Consider the following 25423-nt stretch of genomic DNA (forward strand, 5'->3'; position numbering starts at 1 on the left):
TGGTCTGTCTGCATGGCTCTACGAAAACGGAGCCAACAGGAGACACCAACCTGGGGCACCCAGGTACTGTGTGTCAGACCTTAATTCCAGCACAGGGGACCAACTGAAAAAGACCTTTCATATTAAAAGTGAAACATAGTGCAGTACGTTAGCCATGACCTCCAAACACTCTGTATCATTTAATAATTCATGGCAATCCCAGGCACAAAGACAGGTTGGGTGGAGAATGGCTGGAGAGCAGCCCTTAGAAGGACTTGGGGGTGCTGGTAGACAAGAAGCTCAAGGCGAGCAGTCAACACGCACTTGCAGCCCAGAAAGCCAACCGCACCCTGGGCTGCATCAAAAGAAGCGTGGCCAGCAGGTCGAGGGAGGTGATCCTGCGTCTCTACTCTGCTCTGGTGAGACCCCACCTGGAGCACTGCGTCCAGCTCTGGAGTCCTCAGCACAAGAAGGACCTGTTGGAGTGGGGCCAGAGGAGGGCCACGAAGATGATTAAAGGGCTGGAGCCCCTCTGCTGTGGGGACAGGCTGAGAGAGCTGGGGGGGTTCAGCCTGGAGAAGAGAAGGCTCCGAGGAGACCTTATAGCAGCCTTCCAGTCCCTAAAGGGTGCCTACAGGAAGGATAGGGAGGGACTCTTTATCAGGGAGTGTTATGACAGGACACGGGGTAACGACCTCAAACTGAAAGAGGGGAGATTTAGATTGGATATCAGGAAGACATTCTTTACGGTAAGGGTGGTGAGCCCCTGGCCCAGGTTGCCCAGAGAAGCTGTGGCTGCCCCATCCCTGGAGGGGTTCAAGGCCCAGGCTGGAGCAACCTGGCCTGGTGGGAGGTGTCCCTGACCATGGCAGGGGGGATGGAAGGAGATGATCTTTAAGGTCCCTTCCAACCTCAACCATTCTGTGATTCTGTGATAATTCAACCTTACAACTAGACAAGAGAGTAGCCACACTTTAAACCTCCCCTTCTCACCACCGTCTGTCCATTGAACGTGCTGACCTCCACCCAGATGGGGTCACCTCCCTCACACGGTGTGCCTGAGGACGGCTTGCAAAAAGCTGCAGCGCTGCTGGAGGGACTACGGGGAGAGAAGGACGTACCCCGCGCTGCACAGGCCATTAGCACAACCTCTGCACATCTAACAAGATTAAAGCAGAATTAAGCCTCCAGGAAGGCTGGACTTCTCTGCGCCGCAAGATTTAAGTGCATGCACATGCCGTGGACCTTTTAGTCCCTCTCCGATCTATATGTGCATCGTAACAAGACACCGTTTTGCTTCTGCTGCATTCCCCTTCCTTTCTGTAAACCTCCTTTTTTTTAAGCTTCATGAGTGATGCGATGTTTACCTGGCTTCCTAACCCCCTAAAACCCTCTAATTTGAGAGGAAAGTGCCTCCTCTGCACAGACCGCGGATCTCACCCTGGCTTTGCTGCTTTCCCAGGTTGATCCCGTATCATGGTTGAGGGCACATAGGGCTGCTCGCTGACCCGCGTAAATGAGAGGAGAAGCGCAGTTATTGCCTGGCGGTCCTGGCTGTAATATCATGTGGTTCCCAAATAGATGACGGGAGAGGTGGCTTCCATGGCACGCAACTCTAAAACAGATGAAACATCTGCCAGAAACGTTTGTGATCAGCCAACCCCGGAGAACGCTGCCTTAAGGACGGATGAGCGCCTCAAGGGAGTCCAACAGGACCCAAAACTTCCGAAAAGCGTAACGCTGAGCCAGATGGGGGGGTCTTTCCCAATGACACCGAAGGTCTCTCTAAAACCAGTGCAGAGCTGCTGAGCCCTGGGGATGAAGGTCCCATTCTAAAGGCAATAAATCAGAGATGACGGAGGGAGCCACGGGCATGAAAACTCACGGGGAGCGCACGAGACAGGTAGGAAAGTTGGCTAACAGACCCGAGAGACCGTGTGGGAGAAAGGTTCATTATTTTTTTTCAAGTCAGTGCTGTTAATTACTTTCAGGGCTCAAAATAAATGTCAGCTCTAGGTGAGGAAACTTGACAGGGCTCCCTTGTATTGCGTGTGTTTGGTGAGCTCCCCTTCCTACGTCGCTCACCTGGTGGGGAAGGTTTCCTCGGATGGGAGTGACAGCAGATAAATCACCGGCTTTGCTTGCCATCTTTGAAAAATGAATTTCGGGCCCCCGCATTTCTCATCAGTGCATCTCCCTTCCTCGCCAGCACAGGAGGACTGTAGGCTATTTTAAATGGAAAGCCAGAACAAATCTGTGGCTGCATTCATTCGGGCAGCGCCGGGGAGAGCTGAGCAGCTTCCGAGGTGAAGTAATAGCTCCTCCCGTGTGAGCTGATGCAAAAGCGACTTGGGTGCCCATCAGCAGGCCCTCAGCTCTTGTCGAGGGAGGGGATTCTGCCCCTCTGCTCCGCTCCGGGGAGACTCCACCTGGAATACTGCCTCCAGCTCTGGGGTGCTAAACACCATAAGGACACGGAGCTGTCGGAGCGGGGCCAGAGGAGGCCCTGGAGATGCTGGGAGGGCTGGAGCCCCTCTGCTGGGAGGACAGGCTGAGAGAGCTGGGGGGGTTCAGCCTGGAGAAGAGAAGGCTCCGGGGAGACCTTCCAGCCCCTTCCAGTCCCTCAAGGGGCTCCAGGAAAGCTGGGGAGGGACTCTGGATCAGGGAGGGGAGCCGTGGGACGAGGGGGAAGGGTTTTACACTGGAAGAGGGGAGACTGAGATGAGATATTGGGAAGAAATTCTTTGCTGTGAGGGTGGTGAGCCCCCGGCCCAGATTGCCCAGAGAAGCTGTGGCTGCCCCATCCCTGGAGGGGTTCAAGGCCAGGTTGGACGGGGCTTGGAGCAACCTGGGCTGGTGGGAGGTGTCCCCGCCCAGGGCAGGGGGGCTTGGAACTAAATGGTCTTTAAGGTCCCTTCCAACACCAACCATTCCGTGATTCTGTGTTAGCTGGGCTCGCTAGAGAAAGCAGCCTGGGTGTATTTACAGGAGCTGATGGCCAGCAAGGTGCCATCACCTGAGCCAAACTGAGCTTGATGAGATATATCAAAAGCCGACGCGGTGACCATTCAGCAGATGGTCATATGTATGCCACATGCCAGGCGTGCATGCCAACGTACTACCAACAGCCCCTTGTAGGGTTCCCAAAAGCTAAATGGTGGGCGTCTGTTCTGCAGCGCTCGTTCAGTTCACCAGGCAGCCACACCGCGATCACAGCAGCTCAGCTTTTACAGGAGCTGCCCGTCTCCCCCCGCCTCCCCCATCAAATACACCCAGCCACTATAAAGGAGCCGGATCCGCCGGCGATGCCGCAACCAGGTGTTTGAAACAAAGGCGAGGGGAGACCAAAATTAGGTCAAATCTGCTGATGAGAGATGAGTAAATAACAGCTGCTATTCCAGGGAGCTTTTGTTCTCTCTAAAAGGAGAGCAGGTATCTTTGCAGATCTGTCTCCTCTCATTCCTGCTGAAGCGGTGGTTTAGGCGTTTTCAAAGTTCCATGGGAGCATGAAAGGAAGCTGCGGGGAGGGAGGGGGATTTAAACGGCGCAAACTCCTGGAAATACGTAGCTGGGGCTATGAACAACTGATTAATGGAGCCAATCAACAAACAATAGTGAGAATATTATTGAAAGACTTTCTTTGCAAGCGTCTGGACACGAGGCACTGACAATATAGAAAAGCATATTGCTTTATAACATGGATTTTTTTTTTTTCTTTGCAAGCGTAATAAGAAAGTACCTAATAATAGGATGGAGAATATTTCCAAGGTGTGTTTTATTATCCACTTATCTCTGACGCTTGCCAAAAGAGGCCTGAATATTCCTCAGCACATTGGAGACCTTCTGGCAGGGGAATAAGACTGATGAGTGCTATAAAACAGGGAGCTAATGAAAGCAACTACATCTAAATGCAATATCTGGGTCCCACGGCAGAGATTTCCTGCAGACCGGCACCACATCCCTCCATGGCTTGGTCCCTCCAGCCAAGTGAAATGCCGCTCTCTGCCACCACCTGTCAAACGCCACAGGAGGTGGGTTTAGCTGAGTGTCAGCGGCAGCATTTAATGACATTTAAGTAAGATAATTGGCATTATCTAACTTTTTATCAGCAGCTCCGCAAGCCCCTGTTTTCCAGAGGGATGCAGACAAGGAAGCTGGCAGCTTCCAGCAAAATTTATCAGGGGAAAAAGCCCAAAGTGCATTATTTCACATAGATACGGAGGAAAATAAGGTGCCGTAAATGCTTAGTTGCACATAGTCTCTAACAAAGCATCCAGGAATCACCTGAAATCCCCCAGATCCCAGCAGTATCCCACAGCCATTCAAACAGCAATGAATCCGTCCCGGTACCCTACAAGTCCCCCCTCCCCGGGAGGGGAAATGCCAAGGTTTGGCTCATTTCTGCTCTCACACCTGCTACGTGATCCCAACTGAGCTGAAATCGCAGGAGCCAGAGACATGCTTTATGCTCTTTGTAATACCAGCTGACAAGAGATACAGATCTATATTTTTATATAAATTAAAAAAAAAAATCTCTCTCTATAGAAATCTATCCATATACGAAACACCTAAAAGAATTACTTTACGGAAAAACATGGGTGATGTTGATGGTAGCAAAAGCTGTCATTATAAAGGTGCCGAGATTTAGCACTGCTGGGCCTTAAGAAATGCTTTTTCGTAGCTGCTGCTTCGTGTGCTCCGGCTTTCCCGTGCTCAGCTCCGTCGTCTCCCTTCATCTGCACAGCCTCAGAGCAGACGCCAGCCCCGGTATCTCTCAACCCTCCTCGCAGCTCATTCAAATTCAAGTAGTTCCTCTGTTACATGCTGAGCAAAAGCTTACCACCTCTTATCCCAAGCTTTCAATCTCATAAGAAATATTAAAAGGCAAACATGAAAATTACAGGAAAAGTAACCAAAGGATCGTAACCTGCCACAGTAATGGAAAATCCAATTGGTCTTGAGTGCAGCCAGGCCGATGCAAAATAAAGAGGAAAATAAGTGTTGCTTAGCCCTGTCTCTGTCAAACATTGCTGTGTTGGGCAAGAAGTGGAATGCAAAATAAAAAGACGGACGGATCCTGTTTTGCTAAGTTGCAGGATGCACCACGCACTACAGAGGGAAGGCGATGGGCTTGTTTACCCCAGGGAAAAGAGGAGGATCTGGTGGGGAAGGAAATAGGGGGGGTCGGGGGTGCCAGTGTCAACAGTGCTGCCCTATGAACCCCCCTGCCAGGCCGCGCATCCTGATGGAGCACCCCGGGATGGAGCCCGAGGTCCTGCCGACAGCCCTATCCCGGATCTGCCGCATCAACTCTTCGTGCCTCAGTTTCCCTCTCAGCAAAATCCCTTCAAGCGCTGCCCCTTTTCCGCGCAGCGTTTTGGCTACCCCTCCTCTCCTCCCTGCAGCCCTCCCCACCCCAGCCCCACCAAGCCCCATCTTCCAGCCCCAGCTTCTGCCCCACCGAGCTAAACCAACGAACCCCTCTCTTCCAAACACCATCGCTCCCTTTGCCAGGCGGGGAAAAACAACTTGCCCGTCAAGCTGTGCAGCCTCGGTTATCAATTCGGCACTCCAATACACTGCGCCGCTTAGAAACAGGCAAGGTCTATTAGCGATAATGAAACTGGGGAGCCTAATTCCCCACGCAAATGAACTTGGGGGAAAGGGGATTACATCTCCTGATACGCACAAAGTTGAGGATCTGGCATCAACGGCTCTGTTTAAGAGTCTGACCTCATTCCTGCCTTGTAAACAAGCTTCGAAGTATGAATAATAATAAAAAAACTCATTTTTCTTACAGAATCATTATATTGTTTTATTATTTTCCTATTCATGCTGCCAATAATAAATCACATTACCCAAGATGTTCACATTTATTATACTATTTAGAGCTCAGCGTAGCTGGCGTGGTTTTGTATTAGCACTATGTTACCAGAGCTCAGATTTTTGTTAATAACTTTAGAATCCCCAGCACATACCTTTCATAAAACAATACAAATCCGAGAAAACAGCCCTGAATTAGCAGAACCATCCGAAAACCCCAGTGTCCTGGAAGGGTCTGGAGGGTGGCTTTGGGCTACCGAGCTCCTGCAGACATTGGTAAAGGAGAAGGAAAGACTTAAGGGGGGGAAAGGGATGCGGAGGGACACACACAATACCAAACTAAGCCAAGAAACAGCAGAGAAAGCTGAATTGCTCCAAATTATTTCTCTGCTCACTTAAATTGCCCCTTCACTCTGAGTAAAGCACGTACCCATGAGAGTATCCCCCAGCTGCCAACCTGAACACGAGATTTTTAGCCCATTTCCAGACGTGACCCTGGGGAAGCTGAATGAGCTAGAGAAGACCCCAAAATACACCAGGAGATGAACTTCTACCAAGCCTACAGCCCTTTTCTAATAACCAGGTTGCCCTTTGGGCCATGAAGAGCCTTAATAGCCGCGCACAAAGTCTCACCCATCTGTCTGAATGTGCAAAGCCTCCTCAGAGGACCACCAAGAGAAGCACGTGGGCTTGTCGAGGAGTTCGGTCTGGAGCCAGAAGAGCTTATCCAGAGTGTAATGGCAGACTGAGGTACCAAGAAGAGATTTACCCAGTAGTTAGCGGGTATATACAACACAGGTATACACAAACCCAGGGTCTTAATTCTTGACTTCGCCGCTGAAGCCAGAACATCAGCATCCCTTGGTGCCAGAGCAGTGGGATTTGGGGACATACCTTCTCTGCCAGCTGCCTTTATTAAAGTGCAATTTAGCACTTCAGGTTCATTTCTGCATGCTCGGCCCCGGGGCTCGCTGCACGGCGAGGGCAGGCAAACCTCCCAGGGCAGCAGCGCACAGCAGCCAGCAAAACAAAACTGGGACCTGGCTGGTGCATGCGAGAAAAAGGGAATCATATGGTTGAAGAGAAGAGTAATTGTAGTGGAAATTCAAAATCACTTCACTGAGCCCATTTCATGCCGTCGTTCCTGCCCTTGTAAATCAGCAGCAGCAGCAGCAATTTATTCCTAAACAACAACAATCCTGAATGGGAAGAAAATGAAATAATTGTGTTTTGACCAGCTTGAGACAATTCCTCTGCATGTAGATACATATTTATAAACACGGATGTCAAGCGTAAAGGCACTCCATCACGCTCGTTACCTACTTCGACGTGCCCATCACCAGTGAGAGCCGTGCTGTGCCGCGAGGGCAGGGGGAGCTCCTCCTGCGAAACTTCGCCGAGAGTTCGGAATTCCCATCCCGCACTCACGGAAACAAAAATAATTAATCAGTGCTGCAGGGGACAAGCAACGCCGAAACAGCCCGTGCAGACTCCTGCCTGCGCATCCGAGCCCCAAACCAGCGCTCTCCTGGTTTTGGCATCTTCCTCTGCCATCGCCAGCTGCTCCATCCTTTCTCCTAGATGCTTTTACCTCAGCTCTGCCACTTCACCTCCGTCTTTGCTTACAACAGTCCTTACTTCACACCCTTTGGGCCATGCACCATATGCTGGGTTTCTTTTAAAGATCTACGAGACAGATGCAGCTTCTTGCTACCCATCCACACGTGGCAGGAGACGCTCAGCCGGTCAAGAAAGAAATGCACGGGAAGAGGCGCTGCTCAGCCCCGCTGCGGGCTCCCCAGGTCCTTACAAACCTGCCATTCATCAGCTTCTAACAACCTGTATTGCCTTGGGCTATCTTCTATTCCTTCCTTCCTTGATCAAAACATAATCAAATCGGCAGAAAAAAAAAAAAAAAATCTGACGTAAAGCCACCTTCCTTTTAACCATCTTCGGGAAGGTACCTGTCAGTCTCACCCGTCACTCCGCAAATCCCTGGGTGATTTGGGGCTCCTTTAGCCTCGGCGTTACCTTCCTAATGGCACTGCCAGCCCCTGCGTTGCAGAAGAGAGAAACCAGCAGCGAAGACCCGTTTACGGAGGAAAACGAAGGTACGGTACATTTGAATGACAACTCTCAAGGTACATCAATCAAAGCGTTTTCCAGGGGAATATTCTGCCTTTTTTTCCCCCCAAAGTATTTGGCACATGATGAAAACAGTGTCAAACTTTGTCTGTCTCGAAGTTTTCAACAGAAGACCTCTTCAGCTCGTTTTCTAACAGTCTCTACTCCAGGTGCCGGATTGCCTTTATGATCCCCACTAGGTCTAGCAGCTGGAAAGCCTTCCAGCCTCTTTCCTTCTTATCAATTTCACTAATTATTATCTTTAGTTTTAGCCTCATTTTCCTAAGCTGTTTTGACAGCCCTGTTGGTCCATCAATCAGTGTCTCCTAAGTACTTTTGAATTTCTTGGCGAATCTCAACCAAACTTGACAAGGGATGATGAGACTCACTGTTAAGGGGAAAAAAAGAAAGAAGAAAAAACCCCACAACAACAACAAAAAAGCAAGACATAAAAAGAGGCCGGGTAAAGGGAAGTGCCCCCTCTCTCTGCAGCTAAAGAAAATAAAATATACCCCACCTCAGCACACGTTTCTTGTTCCTGCGCCCCATTAGAAGGGGGACGACAACGCTCTTCGCACGACGAAAACACAGCCTAGGCTACAAGACGGCGAGAAGGAAAATTTAACTGAAATAAATAGGAAAATTTCATTAGGATGTTTGTTTGCAAAATCTAATACAGACAGGGAAGACCTGCCAGGGGGAACAAACAGCATCTCGATTAAGATTCAGCTGCGGTGGAGTATCAGGAACATGCCTCCTATGAGAGGTCTGCCCTCTGAGCCCGCCGTGCCCAGAATCTCAAAACAGACGAAAGACAATTCCGATCCATTTTATTTCTTTTTTTTCTTTCTCAAGCCCGAAAACATCACTCCATGCCACTTTGACCTTCAAGTTTTACTTCCGCTATAATGAGCCCCAGGCATCCTTTTAGCAGGGTCCATTAGCGAACCTTTGGCGTGCCACTCGTTCCTCTGGCCATCGACAAGGCCATTTCCTCCGCGCTTTGCAGGGACCACCCGCAAAACCGCCCTTCCCAGCATCTGGCTGCACAGGCCTGATCACGCTCAAGTTTAATGATGCAACAGGAACTGAAGAGATCTTTTGATTGCGCTGAGTGATGGACTGCTGGAAGAAAACCTCTAAAAGAAGGTGCCATCCCACGGTTTGCCGGTGCATGCTTGGGAAATGCGTTTTGGCTGTTGTTTGGGCTGACGCGGGCACATGAAATCAGGGCATCGCTGCAAGGGACACTATTAAAATGAAAGGTAATGCCAGTTTTTGCTTCACGAAGTCCTAGTTTAAGCAGGCGGCGCAGGGTGAGAGGAAAACTCAGCAAGGGACTAGGAAGATGTAAAGCAGCATTAAGCCAAGGGAGCAATAGAAGCAGACTGCTCTCTCCCAAGGCAGAGATGAATTCCTGGACCACTGGAAGCGAGTTTTTCCCGTCCAATGAACATGATAACACACGCACCCCGGTTAAATCTGAGCTCTTGCCACTGCCATCGTGACTTGGTCCCTGTTCTCAAGATTATATCTTCCAGATATCGCCCTCTTGTCCTTGCCTTATGGCTCTTGGGGATGTTTTAGTCTCTTTTCCAAGGCGTTGAACAACCCTGCACCAGGCGCTCGGCAGCCAGCAGCGATTTCTGGGTTGCGTTTGGAGGCCAGATGCTCACAGTCCAAACCACAATTATCTGAGACGGTTTTGCTTCGTGCACTGAAAACAAAACCTCTTCTCCTGTCTCCTGCTGCTCCCCAAAATTGATGCCTTGATAAAGGTGAGAATACTTACAAACAAACACATAGTTGGATTATTACTGTTGCTGCTATTTGATTAAGTTATTAAGATAATTGCTTTGCCAGCTTTGCCACAACAGTGGCTTTTACTAGCCGGTAGCACTGCTTGCTTTACAGTTGCGAGGACAGATAAGTGGGTGAGATTTACACACCGGATGACAGTCAGTTACATTACCTGACCTGATAATTTGCGCTTCTGGAGCCCGACTGGAGCAAAAAAGGCCACTGCCTCTTTTCCAACCTGCTTGTTTTACGTTCGCTTTGGTTTCGCTATCAACTAAATGCACTCAAGGGTAAAGACTCCTCAGGGACCTGTGAAACGGTGCTATTGCAAACACAACATCTATATTTGTTGCCAAGGCAATGGCTAATAACATTAAAATGGAACATGGGCCCTTTTTGCAGCAGGACACGGCAGGCTGATGCGTCTGCGAAGTGGGAGATGATGGAAGGAAGGATAAAACACAGTCCACCGGGTCTCTGTCTGACATAAGTTGGGGGGTTCCAGGTTGGGGGGCTCCTGCTCTAAGAAGGAGACACCAAGGACAAATCCGCACCCCAGCCAGGATGCAACAATGATGGAGAAAGCTGGCAAGACTGAGAGCACGGTGGTGCCGAGGTTGGGAAAAAAAAAATCACAGCCTGGAGCCATGCGATCCCTCCTGGCCATCAAGACTGAGCTGTGCAGCGTGCAGAAGTCTCCAGGATGACCTTTCCTAGACAGACGCTAGAAAGCCATTACTGAGCGCAAGCCAATTTGCTTTGCAAGTGTAAGTGGCAATTTTCCTTCTTAAATACATTACAGCCAAAGGTAAATGGCTATAAACAGAAAGTTACTTCTCGCTCCCTCCACAGAGAGCTCTCCCTTTGGTTATGAGCTATGATCTTAAAAAATACTGTTGCGAGACACCAGCAGCATGGGACACGGTTGTTTTCAGCTAGTGACTTTCATGCCTAGCTTTTATTAAAAGGGGAAAAAAAAAAAAAAGATTAAGTGATAACATCTACAGGGGGCAATGACTTCTTCAAATATCCTTACGCAGCAATTTTAGCAGGGAGTGAAAAATTAGGAACGAGGTTTAAGGTCTGTTGCCTTTTATTCTGAGGTGCATTGGCTGAAGAACAGGAGCTTGCAAAGCACCTCATGCAAATTCAGCGAGACTTGGTCAGAGGCTGACGACGACGGGAAGCACTTCAGTATCCCGAGCTGGGGCAGCAGGAGGAAACACAGGGAATGCAAAGAGCTGTGAACTCTCAGGCTGAATTCCCCCAAATTCAGTGAATTCCTCCACTTGCAGAAAGTACGGCGCTTCCCACAGTCCCACGCCAGAGAGCTCCCGTGGCCGAGGGACACAAAAGGGGCTGAGGGCAATAAAAAGGGGAGGTGGGGCTGTATGGCCAGGGAGACCCGTCCTGCCTTCCCACCCCCTGAAGGTCTCACATCAACCCCAGGAGAGCTGCTTCTCCCCATCTCCACTCGAAGACTGTGGTGGCCAAACACAGGCAGCTCCCCCTCCCAGCCGCTCCTGCTGCCTCTTTGGGATGCTCAGCAAACACACCTAGATTAAACCCTTTAATTAGCATCTCTTAAAAGCAGTGTGGGATTCCCTTCTTCTCGATCAACTCATTGGTCTTTCCCGTCCAACACCTGCCTCCAGCTGTAGCGCGGGATCTCCAGACAACCTAACAAAAAGGCAGGGTAATAATACAATACACCTCAGAGAATATAATCCTTCTCATCTATTATTTTTGGCCTGACATTTCTGTTCATTAGGAGCACACTGTGTACAGGCACTGTACATCTTCATTGGGAACCCACCGTTTCTATTAAACGTAATTATTTCTCCCTGCGGCTTGCATGCTAAAGATGGTTACTAAAAAGCAAGTGGCTGCTACAGAAAGCTATTGCAAAGCTCTTTTATTATAGACGCGCGTTGCAGCAGCGTCCACAAACCACCCGAGACTGGATCCCCAGATTTTTGAGGTTCGCAGGACCACTGCGATCAGCTATTTTGGTCCCTGGCCTCAACAGCCCATGAAGGCTTCCCCGTCTTAGCGCCCGCTTGAGCTACAGCAGCGGGACGTTCGCAAAACAGCTGGTTTCCACTGAAATTTTGCCAATAACAAAGAACCTACCACAACCCCTGGCACATTGTGCCAAGTGCTAATTAGCCTCTCGATTAAAGGTATTGCTTATTTTCTAGCCTGAATTTGTTTGGAAGCTTTGTCTTCCAGCTCCTGGGTTTTATTACGTCCCCGATGGCCGGCCCAAAACACTCATTTTTCTAATTTTTCTCTCCTGGCATCAAATTGTCCCTTTTCTCTCTCCTCTGCTGTGTCTTATCCAAACCCAGAAGGAGGAAGAAAAACAGGGTTAGGCCAAGTGATAAACTTTTCCTTTTTCAGACTAAATGTTTTCTCACCCTGTAACATTATTTTGTCTGAAGCACTTATTTTCTTTGCAACACTGTTTCCAGCTTGACCAAAACAGAAAACATTTACAAAGTCATTTTCAAAGCGTCGGCACAGCCCTTTTCTGGCAATTTTGTATCAGAAACAACTTCTTTTGAAATGAAATGTTATTTCAAGGCTAACCAAGAACCATTATAGCACAGTTAGCGTGTGTTGAAATGAAGGAACGTAACCAAGCTGAAGCGGTTGGTTTGGACGGTGGGTGGTTTTTTGTTTGTTGGTTTGTTTTGGTTTGGTTTCAAAATGATGTTTTTCACACTGCATCAAAATGTTGCCGTTTTGGTCACGTTTCAGGATGTAATTGCTGTTCTTGACTAAAGAGGGGAGCCCGGGTGAAACGTTTGGACAGGAATTGAAGATGGCCAGAGTTGGAGGAGAAAAATTCCACCCTTGGTACTGAGAGATGGTCAAGCACAGAGAAAAACAACATCCCTTAGTAGCTCCCTTTCACTGGGGTTTGTTTGAGCCTTTTCAACTCAAAACTAGAAAAAGCAGTTATGCACTTAGGTAGTGGAATATCTTTATTCAACCCTAAATGTACGCAATCAGCATTAGCTTTAGCTTGATATATTCCAGCCAGCAGCGACTTGGGGGACCGACTTGAACAGGAGACTTCATGAATATTCTACAGACTGACATTTGTTTGCAGTATTTGAATATTTCCTAATAACCAGGGAGAAAAAAAAACCCGCGCACCGGGAGGCCAACCTCATGAATCCTTCATAAAGTCAGGTCTCCCCTGAAATATTATAAATGGCAAACATTGCTTGCTACATACAGATATGCAAAGAACTTTTGGCTTTTTCGCTGCCTCCCCTCCACTGGGAACTTCCCCGTTGGAGCCGGGTCTGAGGGGCAGCAGCTCCCGGCTCCAGCTGCGGGATGGAGGGGAGGAGGCGGCCACGACTCCCCCACGCTTCTGACACCCTCACGGGTTGCTTTTTAATGGAAAACATAAAATCAAGGTCTTGCAGTCGCTTTGTACCCTACTGCTGGCAGCAGCTGCTCTATGGTTGGAGAAATCCCCTCTTTTAGGGGAACTCCTATCACGGATTATTAATATTTTTTACGAGCCTCACAACAGCGTTTCTGAGGCTCAGTCCCAAAGCAGCGCTGAAAGAGCGTTTTATTCTTGGGCTGCTCTATCTTTTCTCTTTCACATCACAAGCTTCACCCCGCAAAATCCAACTTTCAATCTACGACACCCCCAATACTTGAACGCAAGGAAAAAAAGCACACTCCAGGTAACTACAGCCATTAAGGATGTGTACGCGCACTTCCTCTAGCTCCTCCTCAGCAATTCGTATTTCAAAAAGACCAATACTTCAGCCTTTTTCCAACCTTGGCCTGTGCTTGTAGAGGGCAAGTGAAATGGATTTTCATTCACTGCACAGTTTTCTCCAACCGTTCAATCTTTCTGGCCTTATTTACTCTTTAACAAAGTCAGACGATCACTATCTAATGTTAATATTTCTTTGTGCTGAAGAAGTACAGGGATTACTCATAAAATCTCTGCTCCTGCATATTCTGAAGAGTAAATAGTGGGATTTTCAAAGCCTATTTGGCATCGGCCTAAATCTGCCTTTCAAAACTCCTTCGTGACCAAACCAGTTGTCCAAAACACTTCTTGTTGTCTCAACAGCTTCATAATTACGATCGTGCTGCCTCACTTGAAACAGATTGCTTCCAGCTCGAGGATTAATCTAGTGACTTACAGCAAAAGTCAGGAAATTCAATTCCTCTCAAAATACTCAGAAAGCACCGAAAAGCTTCAAAGTTGTTTGAAGCAAACAGGACAGATATCTCGAGTCAGACACTGAAGAATGACTCAGTCACCTGAGATTTCTTTTACGGTCAAAAGAGAGAAATGAGCACTTTTAGCAGGCAAGTCTCCTCAAATGCCTATTTCCAGCTGAGACAAATCATCGGCTGAGGTTGCCTGTTTCTCTCCATTGACTAAAAAAAAAAAACAAACAAAAACAAAAACAAACCTGGGAGTACAAGCTTCATAGCTCACACTTCTAGACCCCACCTGAAACATTAAACCATCTTCAGTAATACCAGCACGACACAAAATACTAACAAACTGCAGGGGATGACTTCCATCAGAGCTTTATTTCAGATGTTTTCCCCGCGTTCAAGGGATTCCTCGATCCAATCAAGCGCTTATTAACTGCCCGGAGCTGTTATCAGCAGAGATGTACTGCTGTAGCCAAATTAATGCGACGAGTCAAGGATTAAGTCGCTCCTGGCATGTAATTTTTCTGCATGCTGGTAAGGATGTCCCAATGGACTCCTGGTTCATGCTCCTGCAATCAGGTCCTACAAAGCCAATGGAAATCCAGCTGCTGCTGCTGTTGTTGCTGCCTGCTCCAATTTTTGGGTCTGATATTTTCCACCATCATCCGTTTGGAGATATTTGACTAATTAGAAGCTCAACCCTGAAACCTTAATTCAGCAAAACTCCTCCAGCGTCTCTGGTAGGAGATCTGCACTCGGTGACCCCAACTATTGTGCTCCGCAGGTCGACAATATGCTGAATAAACAGGTAGTTTAGATTTCTTTGCCCTTACTTATAAATCAATTCTAATTACGACGACGACGACGACATCAGCAACAAAACCGAGCCAAACTGCTGGGTCCATTCTTCTCGCACACTAACTATCACAAATTAAACCCTGAATTGTATTGCGCTCTAGGTATTGTCATGCAAACGAAGAAAAACAACTTGCTTTCCAATTTCCTCATGCAAATATAGACCGAATTGTTGAGACAGAGAATATATTTTGCCATCTCAGTGGTTCTGCAGAAGATAAGAGGAACTGCAAAAGTTTTGCAATTTGTAAGCTGGCAGCTTATTAAATAAATAAATAAGAACACCGCCCTGCAAACCCAAATGTTTAAATAACATTACAAGTAAACTGTCAAGGTCAGCAAATAATATGTTTAAACAATCTTGTATTCCTTTTGCCTTTCTGCAAAGACTATGCTATAATTTATGGGTTTATTTCCTTTTCAAAGAAGTTTCTTGATACAGTCTCAAACTCTACTGGAATATTAAAAAAAAATAATAATAGCAAAACTTTCCAGCCTGAAGGCTATTGCACGGCGCTCTGCATTCCCAAGCCGGTGCCCGTATCTCCGTACCGCGAGGTAGGCGGCACTGCACCACCGGTTTCTGCGAAGTCAGACTCCTACCCAATCATTGTATTAATCCAGAAGAAGGCACGCAGACCAGGCCTACATGTGGAACACCCACCACAAGAAGAAATAAGCTTCTGTAGATATTCAAAAGAATCAAAGGAAAGGAAAAAAAAAAAAAAAGGCAACTCCGTCGTGAACACTGAGGACCGGCCATTATTTTTACCTTTTCAGGACTAAATGTAAGCTCAAGAACAATTATACAAAAGCCTGGGCTTTCCTCCCAGTTTCCTTACGTATTTAATCTCCACAGCTCTGATTCTCAGTCCTTGCCTTTATTCCACATCCAAGAAGAACTCCCGCTCTTACAGGAGTTATCTCCGTGCCCACGTGGCTTGTGTAAAGGCTGAACTACCCAGCCTGCGGCAGGACACCCCTTTGATGGGCACATTCTCATGGTGTCACCTACAGCTGTGGGCAATGACACTGCTAGACACCACCCACAGGCCTGGCTGTGGTGGGCAGAGCCAGATGGTTTCTATGCTAAAGTCACCCCCAACACCTACGAAGTCAAATCTCCATTGCCGGGGACAGCAACAGGGGCCAAAGCCCCAGAAGAGAGACACTGGCGGAGTCTCCGTCTCTGGAGACATTCCAAACCCGCCTGGAGGCGTTCCTGTGCCACCTGCTCTGGGTGACCCTGCTCTGGCAGGGGGTTGGACTAGATGATCTCCAGAGGTCCCTGCCAACCCCTGCCATTCTGTGATTCTGTGTGACCCATGAGGCAAGGAAAGGAGATGTCCCACCACAACAAGTCCCGTTGCCTGGGCCACCTCCCCTTTCTCAAAGCCCTTCCAGACCAACCCAACTAACATCGCATTAGGGATCAGTAAGAAAGTGCTTCCCTCTTCTCCTTGATTACATGCTCGGTTGCCCTGGCACGCTCTGCTGCTAGAAATAAACTGATATCATTCTTAGTAACAGCCCGGTTGGGTTTGGTAGGAGGGAGCTAATGCCGAGCCGCTGACCATACGCGGCGAGCACAGAGAGGGAGTGGGAGGAATGTTTCTGCAGAGCAGCTGTCAACCCACCCCATTTGTTTGCCGGGGACTAAAAGCATGTAATTCACAACTTCTGCACGCTGGAGAAGTTATCATTTGGAAGCTGTTGCTCTGCAGTGGCTTGACAGTCTAACAATACAAAATAAATCTATTCACGCTGCTTTGGCGAGACCGAATCCTGGGAATGTGCCGCAACAGCAGAGAGCAGTGATAAGTTCTTGTAACTTACAGCAACTCGGTGCTGTCCTCATTACCATATATTATCTTCCTGCACACACAAGAAACCTTTCCAACGGACTTCACTGTTGCTGAGCTTTTATTCCCTCCTCTGTGTTGAAGCTGAAAGTACTTTGTGCAAGCCCAAAGCCCTCCTGATAGCGCCGGGGTTTGAAGTTCCTGAAAGCTGCAGCGCTTTTGCCGGTTCTCCCGTCCATGCATTGGTGTTAGCAGCGGTTTCGGGAGTCTTGTAAAGAGGATTCACGGCTGGATTTTGTGCTCTGTAACGCGCAGGGACTTAGCACATCATCTCCTGCTGGTCTCACGGTGTCGGGCCAGCCTAGATAGGGTAGGGCTTTGTAGCAGGATGGTGGTTAAAAGGAGGGGCAGAAACTTCTGCGTCAAGGGGAAGAGCAAAACCAAGACAAATTCACAGACTCCAGAAATAAGGCACCAAATTAATCAAAGTGGACAGGGAAGGGACCAGTGCTCTGCCTATCAGTGGGATCCTGGATGCACCACTGTTGATGAGAAAGGACAGCGAGACATCTTCATTTCACCTGCTCGCGCTCGCGGAGACAGATGCAGCGTGTGTCAGCGTGTATGGACTTGCACTGAGCTAACACAGATGCCAATAAAGATGCACCCAGCCTGTTAGCAAAGGCCGCCCGATGTCATTTCTTGCCTGATGTCATTTCTTGCCTCATCTCCCGCAGCTCGTGCATGATGGAGCTCTGGAAGGGTGCTTCGCCAAGTATACAAGCCCTTCTCTGTTGGCTAAAACCAATCTGCGACGCTTCACGGCAACCGAAGATCTCAACTTACAGATACGCTCATCAGCAGGCAGCCATATACACACGTTTAGCTGCAGGGCCTTTACAGGAATGAAAATGTTGTCTTTGAAAAACTCCTTCTGGTTTTCCAGCTCAGGAAAGCCGCTCTTCGAGGATGCTTGCGCTGAGCCCCCGCCCCAATGAAAACATCCCCTCTCACCCCCCAAAAATGAGCCTGAGTTGCTACAGGAGCTGCCCGCGTCCTCCTTGCGCAGAGACGGCGAAGAGCGTGAAGGGCACACGAGTGATTTCCTTCCAAACCGGAGGATGCGACTATAACAGGCTCAAAGCACCAAGCTCAGCAGCCTGATGAAGCAACTCCGCACCTCCTTCCGCAGCCCCCTTTACGATCTTCTTTCCTCCCCTCCAGGTGGATTTCGGTTCTAGAAAGACTACCGGCGGTGCTAAAAGTTCAAGTTCGCAAATTGCCAAGCAGCAGCTTATCTCCAAAAGCCCTGCTTGGGAAAGGGCTTTTTCAGTGTTTCTGTGTGGGATTTAGGGTTTTCTCTCATTTTTCCTTAAAACAAAGACTCCGCTTGCGCCGATGCAGGCAGAACTTACTGCCTTCCTCAGGGGGTGGATGAGCAGCTTTAGGGAATGGGAGGCACCATCCCCATGGCCAGTTTAGCACCTGCCATACCTGCAAGAGAGTCACCCGCCATATATATCGCAAACTTTTATCCACCCAGAACCGAAGATTTGCAGTTTATTCCCTTGCACCAACCATCTGATATCAGCAGGATGCAATCCTGGTGTTTAAGTGCTTTTCCCAAATCGCAGAGGTTAAATTAAGTTTGATTCTCCTCTCTATCCCAGCCAGGTTAGAAATCACCCTGCCGAAACCCACAGTGGCGCGAGCTGGGGGAATCTCAATCCAAACTCCCCCACCCTGCAAAACCAAGCTAGAAGACACGTTTCTATTCACGCCATCCCCGCGAGCAAACTTTTGCAGCTCTCCGAAACCCCCAGTTCCCCGAGTTTCTCTCCGACGCAAATCCAAGACCTGTGTTTGGCTGGATTTTAATTGAACAGCGTCTCCTGTCTCTTGGTGAGGGGATCAGCGTGTGGGTAGCGATTCCCAATTTATTCCTATAGCTGGATGCTCAGTAAGCAGGCGACAGCCGTAAGCGTTTCTTGACAGGCGCTTGGAAATATAATGCGCCGCGGGTTGTGTTTCCTTCCTCTTAATAGGATGCAAAGCTCCGTTTTCAAAAGAATATGCTAACATTTTAAGCTCTTTTTGTTAGTATAAATGATAATGTAGTCAACACAAGGGCCTCATCTTTCCTTGAAGTGAATATAATTCCTATTCACCTTAACACACATGCATCAGGCTGGAGAATAAACCTTAGACAAGCTCTCCTCGAGTGGGCCTCACCGAGGGCTTTGCTCCCAGAGAGCTGCTGGAGGAGTAATCGAAGGTGTCCTCTACTGGATAACCCAAGGATGGACTTGAGGCCTCTTAAAACTATATGAGCTGATGCAGCTCCGCCTTTAGTGCACTGCAAAATGGAACCTTTCAGTCCCGGCAGAATTATTTTTTAGAGGAAGGATGCAATAAATAACCTGCCTGAAATAGAGAGGTCAGAGTGTCGTCCAAGAGGTGAGGAGACCTTTGCTGTGGGCAAACTACAGAGGCGATGCGGAGTAAAGCTATAAAAGCCCTGGGTCTTCAGGAGCGCAGACTTCTCCAATACCCTTCGTTATCCTTATTTAGGCTTCTGGTGCTTATCCGTGCCCAGGGATCAGGGTTACCTCCACGTACGTCAGCCCCTCTCAGAACAAAACCACCCTGCTGTCTCTTGAAGACATTCACGGAAAAATACACGAGGAGCACTCAGATACGGGAAGAGAGGAGGCGTTGAAACCCTACAGGTTTTCCTCCTTGTGAGGTTTATGAAACCACTGTTCTCCTTGTTTTCGGCGCATGGGTTCCTCATCACACCTGGTTTACATACAACCCACTGACAGATTCAGAAACAAACATGTCTCGCTGTTACAGGATTACAAAGGAAGGATCAATTCCACGCTGTCAATCCCTCCATTTCATTAGCGACTGATTGGGAGGCATCAAATCCTGTCTTCCAAGAGTCAAACCCATAAACAAGACAACATTGTTAAAAAAAAAAAAAAAACAAAACTAAAACCAAAAAAACAACACAACTGCCAGATGCCAGAGATTGCTACGAGAGCGCAGTGCGAATAACAATTTGGGAAATAATTGAGCTGTTCCTATCGGCGATGAAACCAGGGCCCTGGCGGGACAGGCAAACGTATTTCCCAAAGTTATTAGCAACCTTAAAAGATGTCTTCCCTTACAGGATGACAAGGAAAAATGGCGCCGGAAGGAAAAAAGGGGAATCGCTGGGAAAAACATCCTTCCCCCCTAAATTTTCAATACAACCTGACTCTTTCTAAAGCTGGGGAGGTGCTGGCCGGGTTCCTTAGGAAGGACTAAACTCACGCGTGTTTTTTCCTAATGCACTGTCACGACTGTCAACTCAGCTCCTTTCATGGAGATTAGAATTCATTTGTAAAAGGAAAAGAGAAAAGGGAAAAGAAAAAAAAAGAAGAAAAAGAAAAGAAAAGGTATTTAATTGGCAACTGAATTCCTCATGAAACAAAGAGATGGATTCATGCAAGGAAGAATAAGGAGAGCTGTTTTGATATCTGAATTTTAATGACTCCATGGCATTCCTATTTGTTATGTATCTGCTTTCGAAATGTCACGGCTGGCTCTAGTGGTAATTACTGAATTTCAACATTTATAGAAAAGCAGCACATACAGTATGGAGATAATTGCCCAGTTGGATAGTTATGAAGGATCCAGGTTCCCCCCCCGCCCTCCCCCCCTCCTTCTGTGACTACAGAATTTCGGTAATTATCACTAGAGCCACTTGTTAAAAAATCAGAAAGCAGGTAAACAACAAACACCAGTGTAGTTTATTTATTAAAATTCAAAAAACACATCACCATATTGATCCTGAAATTACAAACTGCTGCATCTTGCAAAAAGCGGAGCCCTTACCCCACGCCACCATTTAGTGTTGCTGTACATCACACCGCAAGACATTTTCCTGATGGGAATTGTTATGCAATAAACACTACGGTGTGGCATTGTGTCGGTAAAAAAATTGATTCATAACCAGGTTATAACATCAGCGATGATCAGGCCACAAACCATGAGGCCGGGGGCGGATGAGATATTAGCACAAAGCACGGAGCATCCACCAGGGCTGCAGCTCTCCGAGGAGCAAGATGCTCCAAAACATTCTGGGAGTTTCCTGCTCATGTTCTGGCACAAACTACACCCGCACCTTACGTACAGCCTCTCCCAAAATACTCCCGCATCCATACCACAAAAAAAAATCACAACGGAAAGAGCAGCTCAGCTCCCAGCTCCGCCAGTGGCTGCCCTTTCAGTAGCTCTCACCCACACAACTCTTTCCCTCTTCTCTTTGGAGGAAACGCTCCCTCCAGCTCACGGGCAGGAAAACGAAGACATGCAAACACAACAAAACACCCTTGATTCCATCCGGTGCCTCACTACGAGGGCTGCGGTGGCGTTCTATTCCACATCTCGCACGCGCGCCACCCAAAGAGTCACAGCACCCTTCCAAGCAGAGGCAAAAACGTTGGCTCGACGCAGAATTCAGGTTCAGCTTCAAACAGCCTGAGGTTTTGAGGTTTCAAAACACGGGATTTTGGTGCGTTCCTATCTTTAATCAAAGTGGCGTACAAAGAAAACTCACCTGCTTAGAAGTAGGGATGCGTTAGAAGTAAGGGGCACGGGTTCAGGAATGTAAACACACAAGTATATAATTAAAGGAGCAAAGACAGTTAACGATGGAGAATCTTCTGGCTTTTACAAAAACAGTAAAGGAAAAGACCATTATATATACACAGGAGATAAGTGGATACAGCACAGATAAGAGCGACAGAGGGAAATTGGAGGCAGAGGAGGATAAGAAGCTGACACCGACACTTAGAGTATTTACTTTTGCATCTGTGTTCGCCAACGAAGAGGATGAGGATTTGCCTAAGTCAGGGACCAGATCCCCAGGGAGAGGAGAAGAGGAATTAGGGAGCGTGCAGACAACACAAGAAATGGTCAATAAAAGCTTAGGGGAACTTAAAACTGACAGAAAGCATTAGGGACCAGATGGTAACATGCGCACAAGGGATTTAAACCGGGGAAGCAATGACGAAGCAGGACTTCAGTCTTACGGATGTCCCTTAAAACGGGTAAGACAGGGAACAGAGTGTGCAAGTTTTTGGGCATTTATACAAGAAGAACCAACGATCTCTCAAAGACCCCATTACTCCAACATCTCTTTCCTGGTGCTGCTACAGACAGTGGGATGGATTAGCCACGCTGCTAACAGCAATGGTGGGGGTTTTTTTGTGGAAAAAGCCATTCTCTGAGTGCTCATCTTGGAAAGCTCTTCTCTTCCCATCTTTCTATGTACTATTCAAGGCTTAGCCTCCGCAGAAGAAAATTAAGACCTGTCTGTTTTCAGATGGATAGCAACTAAATCTTCCATACTTTTCAGAAAAACCAGGCCCGAACCTGCTTTCCCAAGCCATCACTCGATGAGACAGTCAGTTGTAATTAAATCCATCTTTATTTACGACAAGTGTAAGCTTTTGCTTAACTCAACCCCTTTCCTCTCCCCAAAACCAACACAGGTGACCATCACAAAAAGTGGAGGGGTGCTTCCTTCAATCAAAATCTTAACGCGTGCTGGGGATCCAGAGAAAGAATCAGCTGCCCATCGACCGGAAGAAGAGTATTTATTTGGAAGCTAATTTTTAAGGGGAAAGAAAGGCTTGAAAACGCCCAGGTTCATTAAGAACAGTCAACATGATCTCATGAAAAGCAGATCAATCCTTATTAACTTGTTAGAAGTCTTTGAAGAGATTACTTGACTCGGCGGACAAGCGAGCTGCAATTGGCATGCATCTCTCAAATGGACTGGCAGCGTTTGACAAAGTCAGGCCCATGAGGCTAATACTAATGGTGAGCGTCTGAAGTGCCTGATGATGAAGAAAGTGAGAAAGTCAGGTGCAAGAAAGAAGATCCACAAGGACATCTCACAGGGTCAGGGACTGCCTCTGAGATACCGCATGAGGCTCGCTAGGAGAGAAGTGAGAAGAGGCAGGTTTTACAGCCCACGCTGCCCACAACCCACAGGATAATTTAACTGCTTTATCGCCTGGCCTGGACACACGTTTGTACTGTAGCATCACGCTTTGCCCATTTTATTACACCTGCCAGCTTTCTCTCTAACGCACAACTCAGCTACACCACTCCCAGGCAGGACTGAGCACCCTCCTCCTGCTGGTGTCACAGCTAAAACTCCTCCTGGAGCCGAGAAAACAGAAGTCTGGCCAGAAATGCTGATGGAAAAACTGAATTTGAAACGTTACGCATAGCAGACAGGACCCTAGGTATGGACATTCTTCTCCCTCATCTTGCAACCATCAGTCCAGATCTAGCAACCCACGGCGCCTTGGAAACACTCCCCATTGCTCTTCCAGAAGGAACAGGGAGTGGGTAGGTAATAATCAAATAACACCGCAGAAACTTAATATCGCTCCGCCATCATTAAGGATGAACGCCATCCAGATGAAGCAGTCAAAGGGGATAATGAGGTGTGCAGCGGAGGAGGCTGGGAGCCTGCCAGACAGTGGGAGGATGCCACTTCCTATCATTTTTCATTGGTAGAATTGATAGATTGTGCTGCCAGCCTCTCCCCCAATTACACATTCATCCCAATTAAGGAATCGCAACTGATCTCCTCAAGGAACGAAAGCATCATGGTTTTCGGCTAGGATGGAGCAACTTTGCCTCTCAACTCCTGCAGCTGCTGGACAAGAAGCCCTTGCTCCACCTGACGTCTCGTTTCTTCCATACAACAAGAAAAGACCCTTTCTCATGTCCCCAGAGTGCTTTCGTGTTCTTGGCTGGACAAGAAGCCGAGCTCATGCCTTTCCCCCTCCTGTGGTGCACCTGCGTGCCCACGGCTGCAGGAAGATGTCTACACCCTGCAGAGAGGACAATGCTCCAACCACGACCCCCTTTAGATAGCTGCTAAAATCCCAAGGAATGCCTATATTATGGTTTTCTGTGCAGGTAGCACATAAACCCCAGTGAGACAACGGCAATGCACAAGACGGGATAAAGGAAAACAGAGATCTCACGCATGCAACTTATTAACTTGACTTGGTAAGGTACGCCTCTATAAACACCCCTTGGAGACACACTGCAAACTCAGATCTTACTAGACAACAGAGACTCCCTCTCTCACACCTGAATAAATACCCTAATCACAGGAAAAGCTTCAATCAGAGCTTACAACAATCCCACAACACAAATCCATACGACACTACATTAATGCTCGCAGTATGACTTGTTATCCACAAAGGAAACACTGCTGTGTGATAATGAAGGCATTCGATTGGGATTTCTAGATGAGCAACGAGAACTGCCTGGTTACTAGAGCATGACACTCGAAGCTGGGATGAATAAGCTGTTGATTGCTAAGATCAGGCTAAGTCACCTGTGGCTCCTCTTAGAAGCCTCTACTTGCCCACAACCACCATCAACTGGCCAGGATGACCACGAAGCCATGGTCGTAGTCATGCTTTCCTGTTTTTCAGCAAAGATCTGGCGCAATGATTGCATTACCACCGATGCCACGAAATTCAAAGAGGTCACAGGAGGCAGCAAGACAAAAGCGTCTCATTGCAAGTGGATCATTACCTTGATTAATCGAGGTAGGATAAGAGCTGTATGGGCCAATTTTTACCCCCTCTTCTAGGAAGAGCTCACCTCTGTGGGCTTGCAAGCAAGAATTAATGTTGGGGTTTTTTTTTCCCCTGCTTAGGATTCTTCATTAAATCACACTGGCATTTCTGCCAGCACAGGGTCACAATTACGCTGCACAGACTCATTGTCTTTGCAAGAACAGTACGAGCTCTGCAACAAAGGCGCTTTTTCGCGCTCGGAGTAAAATTATGGAAATTCATTGTTTTGCCTGACACGAGGCTGGAGAGGAGACGGCATCGTACGACTTGACCTCTTCACTGCTGGCTGCAGCTGCACGTCAAAAGACAGACCTGCCTATGCACCAGCAGGCATCAGTGTTTCGTCTCACCTTCCCGGCTTGGGATGGAAAAAAAAGCCCTTACTGAGACTCGGCTGAAAAAAGCCTAGTAATTCTCTTGGCAGCTGGAGTCCAGGCTGGAAGCCTTATTTTTATTGTTTCCCTACTACCTTTCACTCGTAAGAAAAGGAAAACGTCAGAGAAGTTGGGCAGCCCTCTTGTTTTCATGTTCTTTGGCACGTAAAGAAGTGAAATTTCGTCTTCCTTCTACATTGATTTCAGGTCAGCTTTGCCGGGGCAATTCGGATCACAAAAAAAAAAAAAAATCAATAAAACTATATATGTGTATGATGGTCTCATACATATATATGTATATGACCATCATTAACAGGGAAGAATGTGGGGCTGGGTGAAAGCAGATGAAGAGCAGCGCTTCTCCAGGCAACAGTCTGCCACCCACGGGTTTTCCCAACTTTCTCTCTGCACAGATGAAAAATGCTTCGAAAACCCGAGGGAGATGTTTGGAGACCGTCTCCATTCTCTGCCTAGAAAAAGGGGACGCATCTCTCCCAACCACCAGCTCACTTCTATCAGCGTCTGTGTCAGCAAGGACAAGGCTTTGGATGGGTTTGGAAAGAATCAAAGGTTTATATGGGCGACGGGGGTGAGCGAGGGCAGTTGATGCTGAAAGGGAGGAGCAGATTGGGACAGACAATCAAAACTTCAGCCTTCAGGTCTTAAAGTAGTTTCTAGCAATTAAGAGTTAGGATAGGACCTGTCTGGAGGGTAGATGACCCTCCTATCTGCCTGCTGCAAGATTTTCTTCCATCTTTCTTATAAATACCTAATGGTGGCCACGGGCAGTGAC

General features: G+C 47.8%; 1 protein-coding gene across 7 annotated transcripts in view; it reads right to left on the minus strand.

Annotated features, from left to right (window-relative positions):
• KIRREL3 (kirre like nephrin family adhesion molecule 3) overlaps positions 1 to 25423 on the minus strand; it is a 357155-nt gene that overhangs the window by 240091 nt on the left and 91641 nt on the right. The window lies entirely within an intron of this gene.

Source organism: Larus michahellis, chromosome 17 (assembly GCF_964199755.1).
Source record: "Larus michahellis chromosome 17, bLarMic1.1, whole genome shotgun sequence".
In the NCBI taxonomy this organism is placed as follows: Eukaryota; Metazoa; Chordata; class Aves; order Charadriiformes; family Laridae; genus Larus; species Larus michahellis.